The sequence below is a fragment of the Phalangium opilio genome, unplaced genomic scaffold (assembly GCF_054372755.1).
Source record: "Phalangium opilio isolate 3A_F unplaced genomic scaffold, DU_Popi_V2 ptg000013l_1, whole genome shotgun sequence".
NCBI classification, from domain to species: domain Eukaryota; kingdom Metazoa; phylum Arthropoda; class Arachnida; order Opiliones; family Phalangiidae; genus Phalangium; species Phalangium opilio.
In genome coordinates this window covers 6,041,022-6,060,168 of record NW_028324148.1, presented here as the reverse complement: position 1 = coordinate 6,060,168, position 19,147 = coordinate 6,041,022, and the positions used below count along the sequence as shown (strand labels likewise).

The window sequence follows — 19,147 nt, the reverse complement described above, 5'->3', positions numbered from 1 at the left end:
CGCCCCTCACTGTAGTTTGAAGGGTTTGGACACTCATAAATTTAATTTCAGCCGCATTACGAATGATAAACTTCAATTGGAGGCGCCGGCATCGATCCCGGTACCTCTCGCACGCTAAGCGAGCGCTCTACCATCTGAGCTACGCCCGTTCTTCTGTATTCTGAAGGGTTTGGACACTCATAAATTTTAATTCAGCCGCTTTACGAATGATAAATTTCGATTGGAGGCGCCGGACATCGATCCCGGTACCTCTCGCATGCTAAGCGAGCGCTCTACCATCTGGGCTACGCCCCCTCCCCTGTAGTTTGAAGGGTTTGGACACTCATAAATTTAATTTCAGCCGCTTTACGAATGATAAATTTTGAATGGAGGCGCCGGTAATCGATCCCGGTACCTCTCGCATGCTAAGCGAGCGCTCTACCATCTGAGCTACGCCCGTTCTTCTGTAGTTTGAAGGGTTTGAACACTTATTAATTTTAATTTCAGCCGCTTTACGAATGATAAATTTCGATTGGAGGCGCCGGGCATCGATCCCGGTACCTCTCGCATGCTAAGCGAGCGCTCTACCATCTGAGCTACGCCCCCTTTCACTCTCGTTTGAAGGGTTTGGACACTCATAAATTTAATTTCAGCCGCTTTACGAATGATAAATTTCGATTGGAGGCGCCGGGCATCGATCCCGGTACCTCTCGCATGCTAAGCAAGCACTCTACCATCTGAGCTACGCCCCCTCCACTGTAGTTTGAAGGGTTTGGACACTCATAAATTTAATTTCAGCCGCTTTACGAATGATAAATTTCGATTGGAGGCGCCGGGCATCGATCCCGGTACCTCTCGCATGCTAAGCGAGCGCTCTACCATCTGAGCTACGCCCCCTTTCACTCTCGTTTGAAGGGTTTGGACACTCATAAATTTAATTTCAGCCGCTTTACGAATGATAAATTTCGATTGGAGGCGCCGGGCATCGATCCCGGTTCCTCTCGCATGCTAAGCGAGCGCTCTACCATCTGAGCTACGCCCCCTCCACTGTAGTTTGAAGGGTTTGGACACTCATAAATTTAATTTCAGCCGCTTTACGAATGATAAATTTCGATTGGAGGCGCCGGGCATCGCTCCCGGTACACCTCGCATGCTAAGCGAGCGCTCGACCATCTGAGCTACGCCCCCTCCCCTGTAGTTTGAAGGGTTTGGACACTCATAAATTTTAATTCAGCCGCTTTACGAATGATAAATTTCGATTGGAGGCGCCGGGCATCGATCCCGGTACCTCTCGCATGCTAAGCGAGCGCTCTACCATCTGAGCTACGCCCCCTTCCACTGTCGTTTGAAGGTGTTAAGGCCTAGCAATAAGCAAACACGAGACTCAAGTTAATAATGGGGTAAATCTTTATTGAGTTTTATCATGCGCGTCCGCGCAACGTCTCGCGATATTTACACTCGGGTACGTATATGTACCATGTCATAAAAAAGTATTACAGGTCTACGACCTTATCATTACATTTCCCCCTTTTTTTTTTTTTTTTTTTTTTAACATCCGAAGAACTCGGTTGGTCTTCTGTGGCGTGTTGAGCGTCTGGTTTGGGCATTAACATCTTCCTCCTGCGGTGTTATCTCCAAGTTGGGCTGGTTTGGCACGCTGTTTTTGTTTTGATGATACGTTCTGCTGTGCGGCGGTGATTCATGTGTTGGTTGATTGGCTGAGTTTAATGGGGCGCGTGGTTTTTTCTCGAAGTGACTTTGCAAATCCAGAGGGAACTGTGATGCGTAATGAGTTGGTTTCCGTTGGCTTTGAGGTGATGTCATGGCTTTTGTTTCACTGTGGTTTTTGATGAAACGGATTTGATTTCTGTGTCGCCGCACCAAGCCTAGAGATGTGTCGATTTTGTACATCATTTGTCCAAGTTTTTGTGTTACACGACCCAAGATCCATGGTTCTCCTCGTCCGAAATTTTTTGCATATACCATTGGTTCCTCGTGGTCGTTTGTTTCGATGGTAGGGTGGGTTGTTGCTGGTTTTCTCTTCGGGTTGCAGACGTCCAATCGAGTGATTATTGGTCTGTTCAGCATGCTTTCTGCTGGTGAATGTCCGCCATTTACCGGTGTTCTTCTATAATTCATCAGAATTTTTGTTATTCGTGTCTCCAGAGAGCCTTCGCGATGATCGTCGAGACCCGTTCCAATAACGTCGATATGCGGTGTGGAATCGCCTGAGAGCTTCCTTAAAGATGTTTTAATTGTTCGAACTGATCTCTCTGCTTGGCCGTTTGAGGATGGATGATAAGGTGCCGACGTTAAATGTTCAATATCGTTTTCACGGGTAAATGCTTTGAACTCTTCGCTCGTAAAGCATGTTGCGTTGTCTGAAACTAATGTCGACATGATTCCGAAACGGGCGATGTGTTGATTTAGGCATCGTATCACGGATGCTGATGAAGTGGATTTAGTGATGTCAACTTCCATCCATTTTGAAAAGGCGTCTACCGTCACATGTAAGTATTGATTCTCGATCGGCCCGGCAAAATCGACGTGCACCCTTGTCCATGGAGTGGTCTCTTGCGGCCATGACGAGAACCGTTGTGCTGGCATTGAAGCGTGCATGCGACATGTCGTGCAGGACTGAGAGAGCGTTTGAAGGTCGTTATCTATACCAGGCCACCATACTTTTGATCTAGCTAGTTCCTTCATTGAACGAAGACCCTGATGCGTGGCGTGTAGCTCTTGCATGATCTTGTGGCGTAATGATTCGGGAACTACTACTTTGTTTCCGATTAGAAGTACGTCTTTAGCCGTGGAAAGTTCCAAAGATCGTCGGTGATATGTCCTCAGGTGAGATGGAAGCAAGTGTTGATTTCTAGGCCAACCAGACTTGATATATTTAAGGACTTCCGATAGGATGGGATCCTTTAGTGTATGTCGAGACATCTCTGGCACGTTTATTGGTGTGTTCGATTTAGTACCGATTAATAGTACTATTTCCGTAGGAATTGGTGGTTCCGTGTCCGGCATTTTTAGTGGTAGGCGGCTGAGAGCGTCTGCGTTGCAGTGTAGAGATCCTTTCTTGTGGACTATCTTATAATTATAAGCCGATAACATCAATGCCCATCTTTGAAGTCTCGCTGCGGCTGTCGGCGGTACTGGTCTATTTTCAGCGAAGATGGCTATTAGAGGTTTGTGATCAGTAATGAGTGTGAATTGTTTCCCAAGAAGGTAATCTCTGAATCGCGTAATTCCAAATATTAGTGATAACGCTTCACGTTCGATTTGTGCGTAATTTCTTTCGGCGGTGGTTAAGGTGCGTGAAGCAAAGGCTATTGGTCTTTCTATTCCCTCGACGATGTGTGAAATTATGGCCCCCACGCCCACGGGAGAGGCATCACATGCTAGGATGACTTCCTTCTTGGGATCGAAGAGCACCAGCATGTCCGAGGATTGTATTGCATTCTTGGCTGCGTTGAAGGCTTCTTGATGAGCTTCGGTCCATTTCCATGGTGTTGACTTCTTCAAAAGGTCGTATAGCGGTGACAGCAAAGTCGCCGAGTCCTTAATAAAACGGGAGTAATAGTTCATTAACCCGAGAAAGGAACGCAGCTCATCTATGTTTTGTGGTTCTGGAGCATCTCGAATGGCTGATAATTTTTGCACTTGCGGATGCAGTCCTTGCGAATCGAGGCGATACCCAAGAAAATCAACTGATGTTTTCAAGAATTGACATTTTTCTCTGTTCAATTTGAGTCCGGCATTGGTGAACGTTGCGAACAGCCGGTCTAATTTGCGTAACAGATCCTTTGCATTTTTGCCTCCAATGATAACGTCATCTTGGAATGGTGCTGTGCCATGGTGATCCTGAAGAAGCGTTTCCATGTGCCTTTGGAATATTGCTGCCGATGATGAAACGCCAAATGGAAGTCGATTGTACCGGTATAGTCCCTTAGAAGTGTTTATAACGACGTAGTTCCTGGATTTCTCGTCTAATTCCAATTGATTATATGCATTACGCAAATCGATCCGCGCGAACAACGTGCTGCCCGCTAACTGCGCGAATATGTCGTCGACTTTCGGTAGAGGGTATCTTTCCGTGTCGATGATCCTGTTGGTCGTGATTTTGTAATCTCCGCAGATTCTTATGGTGTTGTTTTTCTTCAAGATTGGGACCACCGGTGTGGCGAATTCCGCATATGGCACAGGTGTTATGATTCCTTCCGTTTCTAGTCTCCGTATTTCATCCTCCACTTTCTCTTTTAAATGGTATGGTATAGATCTGGCTTTGTGAAATTTCGGTGTTGGTGCGTCCTCCCGGATGTGTAGCGTCACTTTCACGTTCTTGAGACAGCCCATTCCCGGTGAGAAGATGGCTTCATATTTGTCGAGCAAGTTCGTCAATTCATGCGGTGGTACCTCGACGTGGTTGACCATTTGATCTGGCAATGGAAGCATTTGCAGGTCGGAAAAAATCCAGTCTCGTCCCATGATGCTTTTGGCGTTCCCGGCTACTACGACTAGCGGTAATTTAAGCGTAAGTTGTTTGTACTTTACGTCAACGGTAACTTCACCCTTGATGTCTAGAGGATGTCCGGTGTAGGCTGATAGATGCTTGGGCCCTTGGTGGAGAGGCTCTGATATTTGTAATTCGGAATAACGTGTTTCTGATATAATGGTGTATCCTGAGCCCGTGTCGATTTGAAATGACATCGGTGTATCGTTGATTAGAAGTGATACGATCAACGGTGGGGAGGGTTTCACCCGACGGGTTGTCTGGTGACGTTGTGATTGATGCTGATCTTCTATGTTGAATATGTCATATTCCGGTAGGTACTGGGGCGCGTTAGGTTCGTATGGATCCTGTTGTGCGTTGGATTCCTGGTCGTTGTCACTATCTTGAATGTGGTTCGGGTCAGTTTGTGTGTCTTGCCCGGACGGTCGTGGTTGTCGCCAGTTTCGACTCTCTGTTCTTGCTCGCCGACGACAGGCTTTTTCCAGGTGACCTTTTGTTCCGCAGCCTCGACATGCGTAAGCTGAATATGGGCACTCCCATTCTGGATGAGTTGTGGATGTGCAACGGATGCATGGTTTCCTTGCTGTGTCGACATATCTGGTGTAGGGCTGCTGTCGTTGTGTATTGACCGTACGTCCCCTGTTGTTTCTGCTTGATTGGTACTGATTGGTGGATATTCTGTTGATCACATCGTCAGTATGATTGTGGTTTTTCAGCTCTCTAGCGTCCTGTTCTGCTGTTTCGTGAGCTTGGGCAGTGCTGATGGCGAGTTGGAGGTCTATGTTCTTGACGGCTAACAACTGTTTCTGGACATGATCGTTGTTGATTCCGCAAATCAGTCTATCACGCAGCATTACGTCTAGGGTAGCGCCAAAGTTGCAGAATTCAGCTCCTTTTCTCAAGGCCGCGACGTAAGTGGCAACGGATTCTCCGAATTTTCGGTCTCGCTTATAGAATTTGCACCTCTCTACTATTTCCGTCGGTACTGGTTCGAAGTGCTTGGTTAGGATGTCTATAATCTCGCTGTAGGTTTTTTGGCATGGCTTGACAGGAGCGATGAGGGTACGCAGTAACGTATAGGTTGAGGTGCCCAAGACGGTTAATAAGATGGCGCGTTTTTGATCGGCCACTGCCAGGTTGGCTGCAGCAGTTTCCTCGGGGTTTTCTTGAATCCCGTTGGCGGTGAAGAACAAATCCAATCGTTCAGTATATATCGTCCATTTATCGGAATTAGCGTCAAAAGGCGGTAATTGCCCAAAGGAAGAGCGAGCCATGCTGGTCGGTAGAAGTCTGTGATTGTCCAATGTTGATGACAGTGACTGTAGTGTTTTGTTTTTATTAATATTGTTGTTATCTGCTATGCCCGCGTGAGATCTCGCCTCGTTCCGTCGCCAATGTTAAGGCCTAGCAATAAGCAAACTCGAGACTCAAGTTAATAATGGGGTAAATCTTTATTGAGTTTTATCATGCGCGTCCGCGCAACGTCTCGCGATATTTACACTCGGGTACGTATATGTACCATGTCATAAAAAAGTATTACAGTTATGAAAGTCTATTAATTTATATAAAAAACATTTGGTCTACGACCTTATCAGAAGGGTTTGGACACTCATACATTTAATTTCAGCCGCTTTACGAATGATAAATTTCGATTGGAGGCGCCGGGCATCGATCCGGTACCTCTCGCATGCTAAGCGAGCGCTCTAACTTCTGAGCTACGCCTCCTCCCCTGCAGTTTGAAGGGTTTGGACACTCATAAATTTAATTTCAGCCGCTTTACGAATGATAAATTTCGATTGGAGGCGCCGGGCATCGATCCCGGTACCTCTCGCACGCTAAGCGAGCGCTCTACCATCTGAGCTACCCCCGTTCTTCTGTCGTTTGAAGGGTTTGGACACTCATAAATTTAATTTCAGCCGCTTTACGAACGATAAATTTCGATTGGAGGCGCCGGGCATCGATCCCGGTACCTCTCGCATGCTAAGCGAGCGCTCCACCATCTGAGCTACGCCCCCTTTTACTCTCGTTTGAAGGGTTTGGACACTCATAAATTTAATTTCAGCCGCTTTACGAATGATAAATTTCGATTGGAGGCGCCCGGCATCGATACCGGTACCTCTCGCATGCTAAGCGAGCGCTCTACCATCTGGACTACGCCCCCCATGTAGTTTGAAGGGTTTGGACACTCATAAATTTAATTTCAGCCGCTTTACGAATGATAAATTTCAATTGGAGGCGCCGGGCATCGATACCGGTACCTCTCGAATGCTAAGCGAGCGCTCTACCATCTGAGCTACGCCCGTTCTTCTGTAGTGTGAAGGGTTTGGACACTCATAAATTTTAATTCAGCCGCTTTACGAATGATAAATTTCGATTGGAGGCGCCGGGCATCGATCCCGGTACCTCTCGCATGCTAAGCGAGCGCTCTACCATCTGAGCTACGCCCCCTTCCACTGTCGTTTAAGGGTTTGGACACTCATAAATTTAATTTCAGCCGCTTTACGAATGATAAATTTCGATTGGAGGCGCCGGGCATCGATCCCGGTACCTCTCGAATGCTAAGCGAGCGCTCTACCATCTGAGCTACGCCCGTTCTCCTGTCGTTTGAAGGGTTTGGACACTCATAAATTCAATTTCAGCCGCTTTACGAATGATAAATTTCGATTGGAGGCGCCGGGCATCGATCCCGGTACCTCTCGCACGCTAAGCGAGCGCTCTACCATCTGAGCTACCCCCGTTCTTCTGTCGTTTGAAGGGTTTGGACACTCATAAATTTAATTTCAGCCGCTTTACGAACGATAAATTTCGATTGGAGGCGCCGGGCATCGATCCCGGTACCTCTCGCATGCTAAGCGAGCGCTCCACCATCTGAGCTACGCCCCCTTTTACTCTCGTTTGAAGGGTTTGGACACTCATAAATTTAATTTCAGCCGCTTTACGAATGATAAATTTCGATTGGAGGCGCCGCGCATCGATCCCGGTACCTCTCGCATGCTAAGCGAGCGCTCTACCATCTGAGCTACGCCCCCTCCCCTGTAGTTTGAAGGGTTTGGACACTCATAAATTTTAATTCAGCCGCTTTACGAATGATAAATTTCGATTGGAGGCGCCGGGCATCGATCCCGGAACCTCTCGCATGCTAAGCGAGCGCTCTACCATCTGGGCTACGCAAATCCCCTGTATTTTGAAGGGTTTGGACACTCATAAATTTAATTTCAGCCGCTTTACGAATGATAAACTTCGATTGGAGGCGCAGGGCATCGATCCCGGTACCTCTCGCATGCTAAGCGAGCGCTCTACCATCTGAGCTACGCCCCCTTTCACTCTCGTTTGAAGGGTTTGGACACTCATAAATTTAATTTCAGCCGCTTTACGAATGATAAATTTCGATTGGAGGCGCCGGGCATCGATCCCGGTTCCTCTCGCATGCTAAGCGAGCGCTCTACCATCTGAGCTACGCCCCCTCCCCTGCAGTTTGAAGGGTTTGGACACTCATAAATTTAATTTCAGCCGCTTTACGAATGATAAATTTCGATTGGAGGCGCCGGGCATCTATCCCGGTACCTCTCGCATGCTAAGCGAGCGCTCTACCATCTGAGCTACGACCCCTTCCACTGTCGTTTGAAGGGTTTGGACACTCATAAATTTAATTTCAGCCGCTTTACGAATGATAAATTTCGATTGGAGGCGCCGGGCATCGATCCCGGTACCTCTCGCATGCTAAGCGAGCGCTCTACCATCTGAGCTACGCCCGTTCTTCTGTAGTCTGAAGGGTTTGGACACTCATAAATTTAATTTCAGACGCTTTACGAATGATAAATTTCGATTGAAGGCGCCGGGCAACGATCCCGGTACCTCTCGCATGCTAAGCGAGCGCTCTACCATCTGAGCTACGCCCCCTCCCCTGCAGTTTGAAGGGTTTGGACACTCATAAATTTAATTTCAGCCGCTTTACGAATGATAAATTTCGATTGGAGGCGCCGGGCATCGATCCCGGTACCTCTCGCATGCTAAGCGAGCGCTCTACCATCTGGGCTACGCCCCCTCCCCTGTAGTTTGAAGGGTTTGGACACTCATAAATTTAATTTCAGCCGATTTACGAATGATAAATTTCGATTGGAGGCGCCGCGCATCGATCCCGGTACCTCTCGCATGCTAAGCGAGCGCTCTACCATCTGAGCTACGCCCCCTCCCCTGTAGTTTGAAGGGTTTGGACACTCATAAATTTTAATTCAGCCGCTTTACGAATGATAAATTTCGATTGGAGGCGCCGGGCATCGATCCCGGTACCTCTCGCATGCTAAGCGAGCGCTCTACCATCTGGGCTACGCAAATCCCCTGTATTTTGAAGGGTTTGGACACTCATAAATTTAATTTCAGCCAATTTACGAATGATAAACTTCGATTGGAGGCGCAGGGCATCGATCCCGGTACCTCTCGCATGCTAAGCGAGCGCTCTACCATCTGAGCTACGCCCCCTTTCACTCTCGTTTGAAGGGTTTGGACACTCATAAATTTAATTTCAGCCGCTTTACGAATGATAAATTTCGATTGGAGGCGCCGGGCATCGATCCCGGTACCTCTCGCATGCTAAGCGAGCGCTCTACCATCTGAGCTACGCCCGTTCTTCTGTAGTCTGAAGGGTTTGGACACTCATAAATTTAATTTCAGACGCTTTACGAATGATAAATTTCGATTGAAGGCGCCGGGCAACGATCCCGGTACCTCTCGCATGCTAAGCGAGCGCTCTACCATCTGAGCTACGCCCCCTCCCCTGCAGTTTGAAGGGTTTGGACACTCATAAATTTAATTTCAGCCGCTTTACGAATGATAAATTTCGATTGGAGGCGCCGGGCATCGATCCCGGTACCTCTCGCATGCTAAGCGAGCGCTCTACCATCTGAGCTACGCCCCCTCCTCTGTAGTTTGAAGGGTTTGGACACTCATAAATTTTAATTCAGCCGCTTTACGAATGATAAATTTCGATTGGAGGCGCCGGGCATCGATCCCGGTACCTCTCGCATGCTAAGCGAGCGCTCTAACTTCTGAGCTACGCCTCCTCCCCTGCAGTTTGAAGGGTTTGGACACTCATAAATTTAATTTCAGCCGATTTACGAATGATAAATTTCGATTGGAGGCGCCGCGCATCGATCCCGGTACCTCTCGCATGCTAAGCGAGCGCTCTACCATCTGAGCTACGCCCCCTCCCCTGCAGTTTGAAGGGTTTGGACACTCATAAATTTTAATTCAGCCGCTTTACGAATGATAAATTTCGATTGGAGGCGCCGGGCATCGATCCCGGTACCTCTCGCATGCTAAGCGAGCGCTCTACCATCTGAGCTACGCCCCCTTTCACTCTCGTTTGAAGGGTTTGGACACTCATAAATTTAATTTCAGCCGCTTTACGAATGATAAATTTCGATTGGAGGCGCCGGGCATCGATCCCGGTTCCTCTCGCATGCTAAGCGAGCGCTCTACCATCTGAGCTACGCCCCCTCCCCTGCAGTTTGAAGGGTTTGGACACTCATAAATTTAATTTCAGCCGCTTTACGAATGATAAATTTCGATTGGAGGCGCCGGGCATCGATCCCGGTACCTCTCGCATGCTAAGCGAGCGCTCTACCATCTGAGCTACGCCCGTTCTTCTGTAGTCTGAAGGGTTTGGACACTGATAAATTTAATTTCAGACGCTTTACGAATGATAAATTTCGATTGAAGGCGCCGGGCAACGATCCCGGTACCTCTCGCATGCTAATCGAGCGCTCTACCATCTGAGCTACGCCCCCTCCCCTGCTGTTTGAAGGGTTTGGACACTCTTAAATTTAATTTCAGCCGCTTTACGAATGATAAATTTCGATTGCAGGCGCCGGGCATCGATCCCGGTACCTCTCGCATGCTAAGCGAGCGCTCTACCATCTGAGCTACGCCCCCTCCTCTGTAGTTTGAAGGGTTTGGACACTCATAAATTTTAATTCAGCCGCTTTACGAATGATAAATTTCGATTGGAGGCGCCGGGCATCGATCCCGGTACCTCTCGCATGCTAAGCGAGCGCTCTACCATCTGAGCTACGCCTCCTCCCCTGCAGTTTGAAGGGTTTGGACACTCATAAATTTAATTTCAGCCGATTTACGAATCATAAATTACGATTGGAGGCGCCGCGCATCGATCCCGGTACCTCTCGCATGCTAAGCGAGCGCTCTACCATCTGAGCTACGCCCCTTCCACTGTCGTTTGAAGGGTTTGGACACTCATAAATTTAATTTCAGCCGCTTTACGAATGATAAATTTGGATTGGAGGCGCCGGGCATCGATCCCGGTCCCTCTCGCATGCTAAGCGAGCGCTCTACCATCTGAGCTACGCCCGTTCTTCTGTCGTTTGAAGGGTTTGGACACTCATAAATTTAATTTCAGCCGCTTTACGAATGATAGATTTCGATTGGAGGCGCCGGGCATCGATCCCGGTACCTCTCGCATGCTAAGCGAGCGCTCTACCATCTGAGCTACGCCCCCTTCCACTGTCGTTTCAAGGGTTTGGACACTCATAAATTTAATTTCAGCCGCTTTACGAATGATAAATTTTTATTGGAGGCGCCGGGCATCGATCCCGGTCCCTCTCGCATGCTAAGCGAGCGCTCTACCATCTGAGATACGCCCGTTCTTCTGTCGTTTGAAGGGTTTGGACACTCATAAATTTAATTTCAGCCGCTTTACGAATGATAGATATCGATTGGAGGCGCCGGGCATCGATCCCGGTACCTCTCGCATGCTTAGCGAGCGCTCTACCATCTGAGCTACGCCCCATCCCCTGTATTTTGAAGGGTTTGGACACTCATAAATTTTAATTCAGCCGCTTTACGAATGATTAATTTCGATTGGAGGCGCCGGGCATCGATCCCGGTACCTCTCGCATGCTAAGCGAGCGCTCTACCATCTGAGCTACGCCCCCTCCCCTGCAGTTTGAAGGGTTTGGACACTCATAAATTTAATTTCAGCCGCTTTACGAATGATAAATTTCGATTGGAGGCGCCGGGCATCGATCCCGATACCTCTCGCATGCTAAGCGAGCGCTCTACCATCTGAGCTACGCCCCATTCCACTGTCGTTTGAAGGGTATGGACACTCATAAATTTAATTTCAGCCGCTTTACGAATGATAAATTTTTATTGGAGGCGCCGGGCATCGATCCCGGTACCTCTCGCATGCCAAGCGAGCGCTCTACCATCTGAGCTACGCCCGTTCTTCTGTCGTTTGAAGGGTTTGGACACTCATACATTTAATTTCAGCCGCTTTACGAATGATAAATTTCGATTGGAGGCGCCGGGCATCGATCCCGGTACCTCTCGCATGCTAAGCGAGCGCTCTACCATCTGAGCTACGCCCCCACCCCTGCAGTTTGAAGGGTTTGGACACTCATAAATTTAATTTCAGCCGCTTTACGAGTGATAAATTTCGATTCGAGGCGCCGGGCATCGATCCCGGTACCTCTCGCATGCTAAGCGAGCGCTCTACCATCTGGGCTACGCCCCCTCCCCTGTAGTTTGAAGAGTTTGGACACTCATAAATTTTAATTCAGCCGCTTTACGAATGATTAATTTCGATTGGAGGCGCCGGGCATCGATCCCGGTACCTCTCGCATGCTAAGCGAGCGCTCTACCATCTGAGCTACGCCCGTTCTTCTGTCGTTTGAAGGGTTTGGACACTCATAAATTTAATTTCAGCCGCTTTACGAATGATAAATTTCGATTGGAGGCGCCGGGCATCGATCCCGGTACCTCTCGCATGCTAAGCGAGCGCTGTACCATCTGAGCTACGCCCCCTTCCACTGTCGTTAGAAGGGTTTGGACACTCATAAATTTAATTTCAGCCGCTTTACGAATGATAAATTTTTATTGGAGGCGCCGGGCATCGATCCCGGTCCCTCTCGCATGCTAAGCGAGCGCTCTACCATCTGACCTACGCCCCCTTCCACTGTCGTTTGAAGGGTTTGGACACTCATAAATTTAATTTCAGCCGCTTTACGAATGATAAATTTTTATTGGAGGCGCCGGGCATCGATCCCGGTACCTCTCGCATGCTAAGCGAGCGCTCTACCATCTGAGCTACGCCCCCTTCCACTGTCGTTTGAAGGGTTTGGACACTCATAAATTTAATTTCAGCCGCTTTACGAATGATAAATTTTTATTGGAGGCGCCGGGCATCGATCCCGGTCCCTCTCGCATGCTAAGCGAGCGCTCTACCATCTGAGCTACGCCCGTTCTTCTGTCGTTTGAAGGGTTTGGACACTCATAAATTTAATTTCAGCCGCTTTACGAATGATAGATATCGATTGGAGGCGCCGGGCATCGATCCCGGTACCTCTCGCATGCTAAGCGAGCGCTCTACCATCTGAGCTACGCCCCATCCCCTGTATTTTGAAGGGTTTGGACACTCATAAATTTTAATTCAGCCGCTTTACGAATGATTAATTTCGATTGGAGGCGCCGGGCATCGATCCCGGTACCTCTCGCATGCTAAGCGAGCGCTCTACCATCTGAGCTACGCCCCCTTCCACTGTCGTTTGAAGGGTTTGGACACTCATAAATTTAATTTCAGCCGCTTTACGAATGATAAATTTTTATTGGAGGCGCCGGGCATCGATCCCGGTACCTCTCGCATGCCAAGCGAGCGCTCTACCATCTGAGCTACGCCCGTTCTTCTGTCGTTTGAAGGGTTTGGACACTCGTAAATTTAATTTCAGCCGCTTTACGAATGATAAATTTCGATTGGAGGCGCCGGGCATCGATCCCGGTACCTCTCGCATGCTAAGCGAGCGCTCTACCATCTGAGCTACGCCCCCACCCCTGCAGTTTGAAGGGTTTGGACACTCATAAATTTAATTTCAGCCGCTTTACGAGTGATAAATTTCGATTGGAGGCGCCGGGCATCGATCCCGGTACCTCTCGCATGCTAAGCGAGCGCTCTACCATCTGAGCTACGCCCGTTCTTCTGTCGTTTGAAGGGTTTGGACACTCATAAATTTAATTTCAGCCGCTTTACGAATGATAAATTTCGATTGGAGGCGCCGGGCATCGATCCCGGTACTTCTCGCATGCTAAGCGAGCGCTCTACCATCTGAGCTACGCCCCCTTCCACTGTCGTCTGAAGGGTTTGGACACTCATAAATTTAATTTCAGCCGCTTTACGAATGATAAATTTCGATTGGAGGCGCCGGGCATCGATCCCGGTACCTCTCGCATGCTAAGCGAGCGCTCTACCATCTGAGCTACGCCAACTCCCCTGCAGTTTGAAGGGTTTGGACACTCATAAATTTTAATTCAGCCGCTTTACGAATGATACATTTCGATTGGAGGCGCCGGGCATCGATCCCGGTACCTCTCGCATGCTAAGCGAGCGCTCTACCATCTGAGCTACGCCCCCTTCCACTGTCGTTTGAAGGGTTTGGACACTCATAAATTTAATTTCAGCCGCTTTACGAATGATAAATTTCGATTGGAGGCGACGGGCATCGATCCCGGTACCTCTCGCATGCTAAGCGAGCGCTCTACCATCTGAGCTACGCCCGTTCTTCTTTAGTTTGAAGGGTTTGGACACTCATAAATTTAATTTCAGACGCTTTACGAATGATAAATTTCGATTGGAGGCGCCGGGCATCGATCCCGGTACCTCTCGCATGCTAAGCGAGCGCTCTACCATCTGAGCTACGCCCCCACCCCTGCAGTTTGAAGGGTTTGGACACTCATAAATTTAATTTCAGCCGCTTTACGAATGATAAATTTCGATTGGAGGCGCCGGGCATCGATCCCGGTACCTCTCGCATGCTAAGCGAGCGCTCTACCATCTGAGCTACGCCCCCTCCCCTGCAGTTTGAAGGGTTTGGACACTCATAAATTTAATTTCAGCCGCTTTACGAATGATAAATTTCGATTGGAGGCGCCGGGCATCGATCCCGGTACCTCTCGCATGCTAAGCGAGCGCTCTACCATCTGAGCTACGCCCCCTTCCACTGTCGTTTGAAGGGTTTGGACACTCATAAATTTAATTTCAGCCGCTTTACGAATGATAAATTTGGATTGAAGGCGCCGGGCATCGATCCCGGTCCCTCTCGCATGCTAAGCGAGCGCTCTACCATCTGAGCTACGCCAACTCCCCTGCAGTTTGAAGGGTTTGGACACTCATAAATTTTAATTCAGCCGCTTTACGAATGATAGATTTCGATTGGAGGCGCCGGGCATCGATCCCGGTACCTCTCGCATGCTAAGCGAGCGCTCTACCATCTGAGCTACGCCCCATCCCCTGTAGTTTGAAGGGTTTGGACACTCATAAATTTTAATTCAGCCGCTTTACGAATGATTAATTTCGATTGGAGGCGCCGGGCATCGATCCCGGTACCTCTCGCATGCTAAGCGAGCGCTCTACCATCTGAGCTACGCCCGTTCTTCTGTCGTTTGAAGGGTTTGGACACTCATAAATTTAATTTCAGCCGCTTTACGAATGATAAATTTCGATTGTAGGCGCCGGGCATCGATCCCGGTACCTCTCGCATGCTAAGCGAGCGCTCTACCATCTGAGCTACGCCCCCACCCCTGCAGTTTGAAGGGTTTGGACACTCATAAATTTAATTTCAGCCGCTTTACGAGTGATAAATTTCGATTGGAGGCGCCGGGCATCGATCCCGGTACCTCTCGCATGCTAAGCGAGCGCTCTACCATCTGAGCTACGCCCGTTCTTCTGTCGTTTGAAGGGTTTGGACACTCATAAATTTAATTTCAGCCGCTTTACGAATGATAAATTTCGATTGGAGGCGCCGGGCATCGATCCCGGTACCTCTCGCATGCTAAGCGAGCGCTCTACCATCTGAGCTACGCCAACTCCCCTGCAGTTTGAAGGGTTTGGACACTCATAAATTTTAATTCAGCCGCTTTACGAATGATACATTTCGATTGGAGGCGCCGGGCATCGATCCCGGTACCTCTCGCATGCTAAGCGAGCGCTCTACCATCTGAGCTACGCCCCCTTCCACTGTCGTTTGAAGGGTTTGGACACTCATAAATTTAATTTCAGCCGCTTTACGAATGATAAATTTCGATTGGAGGCGCCGGGCATCGATCCCGGTACCTCTCGCATGCTAAGCGAGCGCTCTACCATCTGAGCTACGCCCGTTCTTCTTTAGTTTGAAGGGTTTGGACACTCATAAATTTAATTTCAGACGCTTTACGAATGATAAATTTCGATTGGAGGCGCCGGGCATCGATCCCGGTACCTCTCGCATGCTAAGCGAGCGCTCTACCATCTGAGCTACGCCCCCACCCCTGCAGTTTGAAGGGTTTGGACACTCATAAATTTAATTTCAGCCGCTTTACGAATGATAAATTTCGATTGGAGGCGCCGGGCATCGATCCCGGTACCTCTCGCATGCTAAGCGAGCGCTCTACCATCTGAGCTACGCCCCCTCCCCTGCAGTTTGAAGGGTTTGGACACTCATAAATTTAATTTCAGCCGCTTTACGAATGATAAATTTCGATTGGAGGCGCCGGGCATCGATCCCGGTACCTCTCGCATGCTAAGCGAGCGCTCTACCATCTGAGCTACGCCCCCTTCCACTGTCGTTTGAAGGGTTTGGACACTCATAAATTTAATTTCAGCCGCTTTACGAATGATAAATTTGGATTGAAGGCGCCGGGCATCGATCCCGGTCCCTCTCGCATGCTAAGCGAGCGCTCTACCATCTGAGCTACGCCAACTCCCCTGCAGTTTGAAGGGTTTGGACACTCATAAATTTTAATTCAGCCGGTTTACGAATGATAGATTTCGATTGGAGGCGCCGGGCATCGATCCCGGTACCTCTCGCATGCTAAGCGAGCGCTCTACCATCTGAGCTACGCCCCATCCCCTGTAGTTTGAAGGGTTTGGACACTCATAAATTTTAATTCAGCCGCTTTACGAATGATTAATTTCGATTGGAGGCGCCGGGCATCGATCCCGGTACCTCTCGCATGCTAAGCGAGCGCTCTACCATCTGAGCTACGCCCCCTTCCACTGTCGTCTGAAGGGTTTGGACACTCATAAATTTAATTTCAGCCGCTTTACGAATGATAGATTTCGATTGGAGGCGCCGGGCATCGATCCCGGTACCTCTCGCATGCTAAGCGAGCGCTCTACCATCTGAGCTACGCCCCCTTCCACTGTCGTTAGAAGGGTTTGGACACTCATAAATTTAATTACAGCCGCTTTACGAATGATAAATTTTTATTGGAGGCGCCGGGCATCGATCCCGGTCCCTCTCGCATGCTAAGCGAGCGCTCTACCATCTGACCTACGCCCCCTTCCACTGTCGTTTGAAGGGTTTGGACACTCATAAATTTAATTTCAGCCGCTTTACGAATGATAAATTTTTATTGGAGGCGCCGGGCATCGATCCCGGTACCTCTCGCATGCTAAGCGAGCGCTCTACCATCTGAGCTACGCCCCCTTCCACTGTCGTTTGAAAGGTTTGGACACTCATAAATTTAATTTCAGCCGCTTTACGAATGATAAATTTTTATTGGAGGCGCCGGGCATCGATCCAGGTCCCTCTCGCATGCTAAGCGAGCGCTCTACCATCTGAGCTACGCCCGTTCTTCTGTCGTTTGAAGGGTTTGGACACTCATAAATTTAATTTCAGCCGCTTTACGAATGATAGATATCGATTGGAGGCGCCGGGCATCGATCCCGGTACCTCTCGCATGCTAAGCGAGCGCTCTACCATCTGAGCTACGCCCCATCCCCTGTATTTTGAAGGGTTTGGACACTCATAAATTTTAATTCAGCCGCTTTACGAATGATTAATTTCGATTGGAGGCGCCGGGCATCGATCCCGGTACCTCTCGCATGCTAAGCGAGCGCTCTACCATCTGAGCTACGCCCCCTTCCACTGTCGTTTGAAGGGTTTGGACACTCATAAATTTAATTTCAGCCGCTTTACGAATGATAAATTTTTATTGGAGGCGCCGGGCATCGATCCCGGTACCTCTCGCATGCCAAGCGAGCGCTCTACCATCTGAGCTACGCCCGTTCTTCTGTCGTTTGAAGGGTTTGGACACTCATAAATTTAATTTCAGCCGCTTTACGAATGATAAATTTCGATTGGAGGCGCCGGGCATCGATCCCGGTACCTCTCGCATGCTAAGCGAGCGCTCTACCATCTGAGCTACGCCCCCACCCCTGCAGTTTGAAGGGTTTGGACACTCATAAATTTAATTTCAGCCGCTTTACGAGTGATAAATTTCGATTGGAGGCGCCGGGCATCGATCCCGGTACCTCTCGCATGCTAAGCGAGCGCTCTACCATCTGAGCTACGCCCGTTCTTCTGTCGTTTGAAGGGTTTGGACACTCATAAATTTAATTTCAGCCGCTTTACGAATGATAAATTTCGATTGGAGGCGCCGGGCATCGATCCCGGTACCTCTCGCATGCTAAGCGAGCGCTCTACCATCTGAGCTACGCCCCCTTCCACTGTCGTCTGAAGGGTTTGGACACTCATAAATTTAATTTCAGCCGCTTTACGAATGATAAATTTCGATTGGAGGCGCCGGGCATCGATCCCGGTACCTCTCGCATGCTAAGCGAGCGCTCTACCATCTGAGCTACGCCAACTCCCCTGCAGTTTGAAGGGTTTGGACACTCATAAATTTTAATTCAGCCGCTTTACGAATGATACATTTCGATTGGAGGCGCCGGGCATCGATCCCGGTACCTCTCGCATGCTAAGCGAGCGCTCTACCATCTGAGCTACGCCCCCTTCCACTGTCGTTTGAAGGGTTTGGACACTCATAAATTTAATTTCAGCCGCTTTACGAATGATAAATTTCGATTGGAGGCGCCGGGCATCGATCCCGGTACCTCTCGCATGCTAAGCGAGCGCTCTACCATCTGAGCTACGCCCGTTCTTCTTTAGTTTGAAGGGTTTGGACACTCATAAATTTAATTTCAGACGCTTTACGAATGATAAATTTCGATTGGAGGCGCCGGGCATCGATCCCGGTACCTCTCGCATGCTAAGCGAGCGCTCTACCATCTGAGCTACGCCCCACCCCTGCAGTTTGAAGGGTTTGGACACTCATAAATTTAATTTCAGCCGCTTTACGAATGATAAATTTCGATTGGAGGCGCCGGGCATCGATCCCGGTACCTCTCGCATGCTAAGCGAGCGCTCTACCATCTGAGCTACGCCCCCTCCCCTGCAGTTTGAAGGGTTTGGACACTCATAAATTTAATTTCAGCCGCTTTACGAATGATAAATTTCGATTGGAGGCGCCGGGCATCGATCCCGGTACCTCTCGCATGCTAAGCGAGCGCTCTACCATCTGAGCTACGCCCCCTTCCACTGTCGTTTGAAGGGTTTGGACACTCATAAATTTAATTTCAGCCGCTTTACGAATGATAAATTTGGATTGAAGGCGCCGGGCATCGATCCCGGTCCCTCTCGCATGCTAAGCGAGCGCTCTACCATCTGAGCTACGCCAACTCCCCTGCAGTTTGAAGGGTTTGGACACTCATAAATTTTAATTCAGCCGCTTTACGAATGATAGATTTCGATTGGAGGCGCCGGGCATCGATCCCGGTACCTCTCGCATGCTAAGCGAGCGCTCTACCATCTGAGCTACGCCCCATCCCCT

General features: G+C 49.1%; 1 protein-coding gene and 55 non-coding genes across 56 annotated transcripts in view; all 56 read right to left on the bottom strand.

Annotated features, from left to right (window-relative positions):
* LOC149707953 (sorting nexin-25-like) overlaps window positions 1-19,147 on the bottom strand; it is a 365,564-nt gene that overhangs the window by 215,224 nt on the left and 131,193 nt on the right. The window lies entirely within an intron of this gene.
* On the bottom strand, window positions 513-585 carry TRNAA-AGC (transfer RNA alanine (anticodon AGC)). Its single transcript has one exon. It is a non-coding gene; the product is annotated as a tRNA-Ala (tRNA).
* TRNAA-AGC (transfer RNA alanine (anticodon AGC)) lies at window positions 659-731 on the bottom strand. Its single transcript has one exon. It is a non-coding gene; the product is annotated as a tRNA-Ala (tRNA).
* TRNAA-AGC (transfer RNA alanine (anticodon AGC)) lies at window positions 804-876 on the bottom strand. The gene has a single exon. It is a non-coding gene; the product is annotated as a tRNA-Ala (tRNA).
* On the bottom strand, window positions 950-1,022 carry TRNAA-AGC (transfer RNA alanine (anticodon AGC)). Its single transcript has one exon. It is a non-coding gene; the product is annotated as a tRNA-Ala (tRNA).
* TRNAA-AGC (transfer RNA alanine (anticodon AGC)) lies at window positions 1,240-1,312 on the bottom strand. Its single transcript has one exon. It is a non-coding gene; the product is annotated as a tRNA-Ala (tRNA).
* Window positions 6,435-6,507, bottom strand: TRNAA-AGC (transfer RNA alanine (anticodon AGC)). Its single transcript has one exon. It is a non-coding gene; the product is annotated as a tRNA-Ala (tRNA).
* On the bottom strand, window positions 6,868-6,940 carry TRNAA-AGC (transfer RNA alanine (anticodon AGC)). The gene has a single exon. It is a non-coding gene; the product is annotated as a tRNA-Ala (tRNA).
* TRNAA-AGC (transfer RNA alanine (anticodon AGC)) lies at window positions 7,303-7,375 on the bottom strand. Its single transcript has one exon. It is a non-coding gene; the product is annotated as a tRNA-Ala (tRNA).
* TRNAA-AGC (transfer RNA alanine (anticodon AGC)) lies at window positions 7,738-7,810 on the bottom strand. Its single transcript has one exon. It is a non-coding gene; the product is annotated as a tRNA-Ala (tRNA).
* TRNAA-AGC (transfer RNA alanine (anticodon AGC)) lies at window positions 7,884-7,956 on the bottom strand. The gene has a single exon. It is a non-coding gene; the product is annotated as a tRNA-Ala (tRNA).
* On the bottom strand, window positions 8,465-8,537 carry TRNAA-AGC (transfer RNA alanine (anticodon AGC)). Its single transcript has one exon. It is a non-coding gene; the product is annotated as a tRNA-Ala (tRNA).
* Window positions 8,899-8,971, bottom strand: TRNAA-AGC (transfer RNA alanine (anticodon AGC)). The gene has a single exon. It is a non-coding gene; the product is annotated as a tRNA-Ala (tRNA).
* TRNAA-AGC (transfer RNA alanine (anticodon AGC)) lies at window positions 9,335-9,407 on the bottom strand. The gene has a single exon. It is a non-coding gene; the product is annotated as a tRNA-Ala (tRNA).
* TRNAA-AGC (transfer RNA alanine (anticodon AGC)) lies at window positions 9,480-9,552 on the bottom strand. The gene has a single exon. It is a non-coding gene; the product is annotated as a tRNA-Ala (tRNA).
* Window positions 9,770-9,842, bottom strand: TRNAA-AGC (transfer RNA alanine (anticodon AGC)). The gene has a single exon. It is a non-coding gene; the product is annotated as a tRNA-Ala (tRNA).
* TRNAA-AGC (transfer RNA alanine (anticodon AGC)) lies at window positions 9,916-9,988 on the bottom strand. Its single transcript has one exon. It is a non-coding gene; the product is annotated as a tRNA-Ala (tRNA).
* On the bottom strand, window positions 10,351-10,423 carry TRNAA-AGC (transfer RNA alanine (anticodon AGC)). The gene has a single exon. It is a non-coding gene; the product is annotated as a tRNA-Ala (tRNA).
* On the bottom strand, window positions 10,496-10,568 carry TRNAA-AGC (transfer RNA alanine (anticodon AGC)). The gene has a single exon. It is a non-coding gene; the product is annotated as a tRNA-Ala (tRNA).
* Window positions 10,931-11,003, bottom strand: TRNAA-AGC (transfer RNA alanine (anticodon AGC)). The gene has a single exon. It is a non-coding gene; the product is annotated as a tRNA-Ala (tRNA).
* Window positions 11,367-11,439, bottom strand: TRNAA-AGC (transfer RNA alanine (anticodon AGC)). The gene has a single exon. It is a non-coding gene; the product is annotated as a tRNA-Ala (tRNA).
* Window positions 11,803-11,875, bottom strand: TRNAA-AGC (transfer RNA alanine (anticodon AGC)). The gene has a single exon. It is a non-coding gene; the product is annotated as a tRNA-Ala (tRNA).
* TRNAA-AGC (transfer RNA alanine (anticodon AGC)) lies at window positions 12,238-12,310 on the bottom strand. Its single transcript has one exon. It is a non-coding gene; the product is annotated as a tRNA-Ala (tRNA).
* Window positions 12,530-12,602, bottom strand: TRNAA-AGC (transfer RNA alanine (anticodon AGC)). The gene has a single exon. It is a non-coding gene; the product is annotated as a tRNA-Ala (tRNA).
* Window positions 12,821-12,896, bottom strand: TRNAA-AGC (transfer RNA alanine (anticodon AGC)). The gene has a single exon. It is a non-coding gene; the product is annotated as a tRNA-Ala (tRNA).
* TRNAA-AGC (transfer RNA alanine (anticodon AGC)) lies at window positions 12,966-13,038 on the bottom strand. The gene has a single exon. It is a non-coding gene; the product is annotated as a tRNA-Ala (tRNA).
* TRNAA-AGC (transfer RNA alanine (anticodon AGC)) lies at window positions 13,257-13,329 on the bottom strand. Its single transcript has one exon. It is a non-coding gene; the product is annotated as a tRNA-Ala (tRNA).
* Window positions 13,547-13,619, bottom strand: TRNAA-AGC (transfer RNA alanine (anticodon AGC)). Its single transcript has one exon. It is a non-coding gene; the product is annotated as a tRNA-Ala (tRNA).
* TRNAA-AGC (transfer RNA alanine (anticodon AGC)) lies at window positions 13,693-13,768 on the bottom strand. Its single transcript has one exon. It is a non-coding gene; the product is annotated as a tRNA-Ala (tRNA).
* TRNAA-AGC (transfer RNA alanine (anticodon AGC)) lies at window positions 13,838-13,910 on the bottom strand. The gene has a single exon. It is a non-coding gene; the product is annotated as a tRNA-Ala (tRNA).
* Window positions 14,129-14,201, bottom strand: TRNAA-AGC (transfer RNA alanine (anticodon AGC)). Its single transcript has one exon. It is a non-coding gene; the product is annotated as a tRNA-Ala (tRNA).
* On the bottom strand, window positions 14,274-14,346 carry TRNAA-AGC (transfer RNA alanine (anticodon AGC)). The gene has a single exon. It is a non-coding gene; the product is annotated as a tRNA-Ala (tRNA).
* TRNAA-AGC (transfer RNA alanine (anticodon AGC)) lies at window positions 14,419-14,491 on the bottom strand. The gene has a single exon. It is a non-coding gene; the product is annotated as a tRNA-Ala (tRNA).
* TRNAA-AGC (transfer RNA alanine (anticodon AGC)) lies at window positions 14,565-14,640 on the bottom strand. Its single transcript has one exon. It is a non-coding gene; the product is annotated as a tRNA-Ala (tRNA).
* TRNAA-AGC (transfer RNA alanine (anticodon AGC)) lies at window positions 14,710-14,785 on the bottom strand. Its single transcript has one exon. It is a non-coding gene; the product is annotated as a tRNA-Ala (tRNA).
* Window positions 15,000-15,072, bottom strand: TRNAA-AGC (transfer RNA alanine (anticodon AGC)). The gene has a single exon. It is a non-coding gene; the product is annotated as a tRNA-Ala (tRNA).
* On the bottom strand, window positions 15,290-15,365 carry TRNAA-AGC (transfer RNA alanine (anticodon AGC)). The gene has a single exon. It is a non-coding gene; the product is annotated as a tRNA-Ala (tRNA).
* TRNAA-AGC (transfer RNA alanine (anticodon AGC)) lies at window positions 15,435-15,507 on the bottom strand. Its single transcript has one exon. It is a non-coding gene; the product is annotated as a tRNA-Ala (tRNA).
* On the bottom strand, window positions 15,726-15,798 carry TRNAA-AGC (transfer RNA alanine (anticodon AGC)). The gene has a single exon. It is a non-coding gene; the product is annotated as a tRNA-Ala (tRNA).
* Window positions 15,871-15,943, bottom strand: TRNAA-AGC (transfer RNA alanine (anticodon AGC)). The gene has a single exon. It is a non-coding gene; the product is annotated as a tRNA-Ala (tRNA).
* On the bottom strand, window positions 16,016-16,088 carry TRNAA-AGC (transfer RNA alanine (anticodon AGC)). Its single transcript has one exon. It is a non-coding gene; the product is annotated as a tRNA-Ala (tRNA).
* TRNAA-AGC (transfer RNA alanine (anticodon AGC)) lies at window positions 16,162-16,237 on the bottom strand. Its single transcript has one exon. It is a non-coding gene; the product is annotated as a tRNA-Ala (tRNA).
* On the bottom strand, window positions 16,307-16,382 carry TRNAA-AGC (transfer RNA alanine (anticodon AGC)). Its single transcript has one exon. It is a non-coding gene; the product is annotated as a tRNA-Ala (tRNA).
* TRNAA-AGC (transfer RNA alanine (anticodon AGC)) lies at window positions 16,452-16,524 on the bottom strand. The gene has a single exon. It is a non-coding gene; the product is annotated as a tRNA-Ala (tRNA).
* TRNAA-AGC (transfer RNA alanine (anticodon AGC)) lies at window positions 16,598-16,670 on the bottom strand. The gene has a single exon. It is a non-coding gene; the product is annotated as a tRNA-Ala (tRNA).
* On the bottom strand, window positions 16,890-16,962 carry TRNAA-AGC (transfer RNA alanine (anticodon AGC)). Its single transcript has one exon. It is a non-coding gene; the product is annotated as a tRNA-Ala (tRNA).
* TRNAA-AGC (transfer RNA alanine (anticodon AGC)) lies at window positions 17,181-17,256 on the bottom strand. The gene has a single exon. It is a non-coding gene; the product is annotated as a tRNA-Ala (tRNA).
* On the bottom strand, window positions 17,326-17,398 carry TRNAA-AGC (transfer RNA alanine (anticodon AGC)). The gene has a single exon. It is a non-coding gene; the product is annotated as a tRNA-Ala (tRNA).
* On the bottom strand, window positions 17,617-17,689 carry TRNAA-AGC (transfer RNA alanine (anticodon AGC)). Its single transcript has one exon. It is a non-coding gene; the product is annotated as a tRNA-Ala (tRNA).
* Window positions 17,907-17,979, bottom strand: TRNAA-AGC (transfer RNA alanine (anticodon AGC)). The gene has a single exon. It is a non-coding gene; the product is annotated as a tRNA-Ala (tRNA).
* Window positions 18,053-18,128, bottom strand: TRNAA-AGC (transfer RNA alanine (anticodon AGC)). The gene has a single exon. It is a non-coding gene; the product is annotated as a tRNA-Ala (tRNA).
* Window positions 18,198-18,270, bottom strand: TRNAA-AGC (transfer RNA alanine (anticodon AGC)). Its single transcript has one exon. It is a non-coding gene; the product is annotated as a tRNA-Ala (tRNA).
* TRNAA-AGC (transfer RNA alanine (anticodon AGC)) lies at window positions 18,633-18,705 on the bottom strand. The gene has a single exon. It is a non-coding gene; the product is annotated as a tRNA-Ala (tRNA).
* On the bottom strand, window positions 18,778-18,850 carry TRNAA-AGC (transfer RNA alanine (anticodon AGC)). Its single transcript has one exon. It is a non-coding gene; the product is annotated as a tRNA-Ala (tRNA).
* TRNAA-AGC (transfer RNA alanine (anticodon AGC)) lies at window positions 18,924-18,999 on the bottom strand. The gene has a single exon. It is a non-coding gene; the product is annotated as a tRNA-Ala (tRNA).
* On the bottom strand, window positions 19,069-19,144 carry TRNAA-AGC (transfer RNA alanine (anticodon AGC)). The gene has a single exon. It is a non-coding gene; the product is annotated as a tRNA-Ala (tRNA).